At 42.7% G+C, this 6,000-nt stretch overlaps 1 protein-coding gene across 3 annotated transcripts in view; it reads right to left on the minus strand.

Annotated features, from left to right (window-relative positions):
* The window catches only part of LOC140738900 (src substrate cortactin-like), a 100,161-nt gene extending 94,378 nt beyond the window's left edge, over positions 1-5,783 (minus strand). Inside the window, exon 1 of one of the 3 annotated variants that reach the window (XM_073066902.1) lies at positions 5,572-5,783. The gene's annotated coding sequence lies outside the window, so the exon portion shown is untranslated. Of the gene's footprint in view, positions 1-2,421; positions 2,456-5,125; positions 5,293-5,571 lie in introns of those variants that run through there. The other 2 variants (XM_073066903.1, XM_073066904.1) reach the window with 2 other exon arrangements.
* Between the last annotated feature and the right edge of the window lie 217 nt (positions 5,784-6,000).

Genomic DNA, 6,000 nt, shown 5'->3' on the forward strand with positions numbered 1-6,000 from the left:
GCCCGAAACGTCGACAGCGCTTCTCCCTATAGATGTTGCCTGGCCTGCTGTGTTCCACCAGCATTTTGTGTGTGCAATTTATTTGCTGGATTTCCGTTGCTCTCAGCACCAGCAACCGGCCCACTCAAATTTATTTTCAGCTTAACTATCGTGCAAAGCTCAACAAATTGCAGAAGTGTTTGTTGCTGGTTGATTGTGAAATTCTGACCCTTCCAGAATCAGTAAGCCTGCCACAGCCCTGAGCTTCTCTTGCAACAGAAAGTGATCTACTTTTAAAACTGAAAATCATTCAAAGCAAAGACTGAGGTTCAAGTTCCTCTGACCACCCCAGTCTGCTAAGTGGGCAAACTTGGGGTTGGGGGTGGGGGCACCTTCCATGTCTCATTGTTCACTGACAAATAGTCCTGTTAGTATTAAGCCACTACTTTTGTACGTTTCTCTTTCCAACTTTGGTATTTTTGTTAATCAGAAAATGGAGTCTTTACACTGCATGTTTTATGAGCTGGTTATTGTAGAGAAACAGTCAGTTCAGTAACAGAATAATTTTGCAAACCAAACATTGATACTGTCTTCCAGATGTGGGTTTTTGCTGATAAAGTTGGCACTTAATGCCCATCTCTTTTTGCCTTTGATCCAGCCTTTCTCTCTGAGCACCAGAATTAACATGCTGAAGATAGAGTCACAGAAACAAGTTTTATGGCCCACTTACTTCATGCTGAACTATTATTCTGCCTAGTCCCTTTGGACTACATCTGAAACATAGCCCTCCACAGCCACCCCATCCATTTAGTTATCCAAATTTCTCTTGAATGCTGAAATAGAATCTGCATCCACCACTTCCATTGGCAGCCCATTCCATACTCTCACCATTTTCTAAGTAAAGAAGTTCCTCTCTCATGATCCCTTAAATATTTCACCTTTCACCCTTATGGTCTTAATCGATGACCAGTAGTTCTTGTCTCACCCAACTTTAGTGGAAAAAGCCTGCTTGCATTATATATATATGCACTTGGAGTATTGTGTGAAGTTTTGGGCTCCTTATTTTAGAAAGGATATAGTGACATTGGAGAGGGTTCAGAAAAGATTCACGAGAATGATTCCAGGAATGAAAGGGTTACCGTATGAGGAACATCTGGCAGCTCTTGGGCTGTATTCCCTGAAGTTCAGGAGAATGAGGAGGAATCTCATAGAAACATTCCAAATATTAAAAGGCCTGAACAGATTAGATATGGCAAAGTTATTTCCCATGGTAGGGGAGTCTAGGACAAAATGGCATGACTTCAAGATTGAAGGACGTCCATTGGAACAGAGATGCAGAGAAATTACTTTAGTCAGGGGGTGGTAAATCTGTGGAATTTGTTGCCACAAGCAGCTATGGAGGCCAAGTCATTGGGTGTATTTAAGGTACAGATAGATAGGTTCTTGATTAGCCAGGGCATCAAAGGGTATGGGGTGAAGGCAGGGGAGTGGGGATGACCGGAAGAACTGGATCAGCCCTTGATTGAATGGTGGAGCAGACTCAATAAGCCAAATGGCCTACTTCTGCTCCTATATCTTATGGTCTTATTGTCTTAAATCTCCTCTTATTCTTCTATGCTTCAAGGTGATTCCACAAATAGTCTTTAACTTGAATGATAGTAGTTTGGTATAATGTTGATGTTTTCAAGGCCACTCAAGGGAAAGTTACCAATAAGCATATGGCTAATAGCGGCATCTTTTTCCTGTCTAAAACGATCAACTCTGGCTCTCAGTTTGGCCAGGATTGAACCAATCTTGTCTTCCCTAGCTGACAATTGGTTCAGCCCTGTTTCAGACTGAGTGTAATGGATCACTACAGGTGCTCTGATAAGCAGATAATTTGTTAAAAACAAATGTACTTTGGCTGCTGAAGATAGTGTCAGAAGAGTTCTGTTGTGGTCAGAATCTTAAGTTAAAATGGCAGTCCAGGATCAATATGGTTAAGTCCAAAACAATCTGGCAGATCTTCTCTAAATGACCAATTCATATCCTTTTCAGTTCATTCCACTGTAGATAAAAGGGCTAACAGGTTAAGCCACTCTTCATAGCAGTAATCCTTAATGCTGGCAACACAAACAGTGTGATGATTTTGTATCTTTCCCATAATGTCAGCTATGATTATCTATTACTTTATCTACCAACCACTTAAACTCCTCAGTTAGATTCCAACCCATCTTCCAATCCTGGGCATCTGTAAACCCACCAATCCTCCAATGAATTTCAGCCTCCCAAGAATCTAGTATTCTATACTTAAACCTCCCAATGCCACAATGAGATTCCAGCCTGTAATTTATTCCTGACGTCTATTATTCTATGCATACTTCCACCAAACTCCTCAGTTAGATTCCAGCCTGAATCTCAGTCCTGGTATATTTTTCATCATGGATATCCAGATTTACTAACCTGTTCATCAGTATCACCCTCACACACTCCATTTCTCCCTTTAAAAGAGGCTCCGTTTAGGCCTACCCTCCCCTATCTGATTGAACTTGTTCTGATATTAAGTAACTTCTCCTTTGACTTCACTCACTTCCTCCAGTGAAAGATGTTGCTATGGAAACTGCAACTAGTTTGAACTTCACCTACATTTTGAGCAACATGCAGTATTCTTTGTTCCAGCCCAGCCAATACCTTCTATCACATTTTTCCAGGACTACAATGTCTGAATTGGTGCATTTTCCTGAGGAAACTGACAGGTCAATGTTTCCTCTGAAGGGGGCCACCCCTTACCGTGTTAGTGTTAAGTGTTGGGCTCTGTTGGTTACTGCTTATCCCTATAGAAAAGGAATTCAGTATCCTGCTATCTAAAGCAGGGGTGACTGTGCCCTTGTGTCCTCTTTCCCTGCCAGCCTCACCCTCACTATTTAGCTCTGTAGAACTCACCCTCCTTTGTGATTTCCCACTTTCACCTCTTTGATCTCAGCCCACTTCTTCAATTCTATTCTCCACCTCCAACCCCCACTCTCACCTACCAATCCTCCACCCTCACACACCAATCCCCTCATCCTTGCCACCAATCCACAGCCTAATAGAGCAACTTGTCCCCACCTTCACATACCAATCCACCACCCTCATTTACAATTCACTCACCAATTCCCACTCTCAGCCACCAATCTGCCACCCCCAGTCACCAACCCCCTTGAAAGCGAATCCATATGTTGTGGCATCAGTTTAGTGTTGAGGTGCATGAAGTTATCGACGCTGCTCCAGGAGTTGATGACTGAAGGGTAACAACTATTCCTGAACCTGGTGGTGTGGGATCTAAGGCTCCTGTATCTCCTGCCTGATGGTAGCAGTAACTTTTGCCACAGCACCATCCCAAAGAAGGGCAGGAAACATACCAATCCTACATTTTCGTCCTTTTGCCATTGATGACCCAAAACTCTCCATAAGTCTCTTTCAATTTAAAAACAATCAGGATCTGATCTCTAGAATGGGGAAACCAAATGCAGATTAGTGATGCCTTCATCCAGCACTAACTGTCTGTTACTCTAATTGACCAATTTATTCCCATTCTGACCTCAACACTGCTCTCAACATTACTCTATTGAACCTCAACACAATCTCAAGGAACAGTACCATCTTCTAATTTGCCATGGTTTAGCCTTGCAATCTTAATATTGGTTTCAACAACTTCATATATAGAATAGCAACTGTTCTCATTGTTCTAGAGAGCAGCTACTGTAATCATCTTGCAAGGACCTCCCTTGGCTGATTATCTATACCTTTTGCATATATTCCTGTCTCCAGTAACCTGACCATTAATTGCAACCACACTTCACCCTATACAGGCTAAACCTTGCCTCAGTACTTACATAAAGCCTACTAATTTCCAGCTATTTCCACTTAATTCAAGAAACAAAATTTGAAATGTTTATCCAATCAAACAAGAGAAAATTTGCAGATGCTGGAAATGCAAGCGACATATACCAAATGCTGGAGGAACTCAACAGGCCAGGCAACATCTATGGAAAAGAGTAGTGCTGGCATTTCCGTCGAGACCCTTCAGCAGTGTCTCAGCCCAAAATGTTGACTGTACTCTTTTCCATTTGAAATGTTTATTCTGTTTTTTTTTCCTCCTGGTCCATTATTTCTAGCCTTCTCTCAATTCCAGATTTTGCACTTTGTGTTTAGCTGTCAATGTAATTATTATTCCACATATAAACATTATGTAGCTCTTGATCAGGTCCCTGTTATTTTACTTCAAAGTTTCCAAATTCATAAGGGAGATTACTGACAGTAATTCATTGCTAAATATCTAATAATTCGTATACAAACTCCAAACCCCCTTGATCCGAATTGTTCTGGAATTCTCTCTTTGACGGGAGTTCAGTGAAACCCTTTCTCACTACTCAAAACGTTGACTGTACTCTTTTCCATAGACACAGCCTGGCCTGCTGAGTTCCTCCAGCATTTTGTGTGTGTTACTTGGATTTCTAGTATCTGCAGACTTTCTTGTTTGTTATTCAATTACTGCACTGCGAAGTCTCGTTGGTCCAGGGATGCCTAACCTGAAAAAGTTTATCTTCCCTTCGACATGAGTTCAGTGAAACCCTCTCTCACTACTCCCTCCCTGTGATCTCTGCTGCCCTCCAACTCTTCAATCACCTTGTGTTTCTTCCTCCTTTCCCTCACCCTTCTAACTCCAACTCCTCATTTTTGTTCTCCAGTTCTGCTGAAGGGGTTTGGCCCAAAACGTAGATTGTACTCCAGCATTTAGTGTGCGTTGATTGGATTTCCTGCATCTGTGGATTTTTCTCTTGTTTGAGATTTTGCAGATGCTGGAAATCCAGACAAATACACACAAAATGCTAGAGGAACTCAGCAGGTCAGGCAGCATCTATGGAAATAAACAAACAGTCGGTATTTCCCAGATGACTATAATGCTGTATCTAGATCACCCACCGACCCCGAGGTACAACCACGCCTGGTCAGCTTGAAGTTCACAATCACTCTCGCTATCTATAACGGCAGCATACACAGAAGATACCTCCCCCAGTACCTCCTAACCTCTGTCTTGAAAGGCCTAGCTCAAATTGTTAGACCATGCAGCGGTGCCACTAAAGCATTCATAAAGCTTTCAGCATTTCTCCCTATCAAACATTACCTTAATATTCTGAGAACTTTGCACTTTGTTTCTGCACGTCACACGATTCCAGTCCAGCCTAGATTGTTCATTCCAGGGTAGCTTATTCTACAAATACGTAGCCCCTCCCAATTCCTTCAGTAATAGCCGCGGTAATCTGAACATGAACCCCCAAACAATCGATCTCTCTCCTACTTCCTCGAACACCTCATTCAGATTCCGACACATCCCTCACTCACACCCCCTTTCTCACTTCCTAATTTCGGTAGTTTAATACAAATACTACTGGGACAGTCACAAATCTAGCCAAAGATTCTTTGTCTTAATTTCTTCCGGGCACCGAGGATGTAAGCATCGCCAGCAGTACCCGATGTTCCTCGACTGTCTACCACGAGACTCAGGGCGACTAAGTATTCCTAGTTTAGAACGATGGTGTACACTTAGAGAACTTCAGGAAACTTACTTACCGGTGCTACGGGGTTGGGACAGGCTGTAAGTCCCTAGGCAAGGTCGCTACCTGTTCTAATAGAGGCTGTGCTTAAAAATCGCGATTTGACTTCAAACAGGAAGCGGCGAGAACCTCTTACAGGCAACGGTTCAGTAAAGTTTACCAGAGCTCACGCACAGCAGGCGAGTCCTGGATTTTTTTAATATCGCGGCTGAGAATTCAACTGAATGAGAATCAGGAAACGGGGCGGGATCCTAGACCGGAATTGAAATTTGGAAAAGGTGTGGATCACAATCCAAAACAGGACTGTATTTAGAAGGGCAGCTGGACAAGACGCAGTTCCTGAGGTACAACCATAGCTAGTCAGCTTGAAGTTCACAATCAATCTTGCTACCCATAAGGGGAATATACGCAGAAGATATCTCCCCCAGTACCTCCTAACCTCTCT

This window comes from Hemitrygon akajei, chromosome 14, assembly GCF_048418815.1.
Source record: "Hemitrygon akajei chromosome 14, sHemAka1.3, whole genome shotgun sequence".
Taxonomy (NCBI): domain Eukaryota; kingdom Metazoa; phylum Chordata; class Chondrichthyes; order Myliobatiformes; family Dasyatidae; genus Hemitrygon; species Hemitrygon akajei.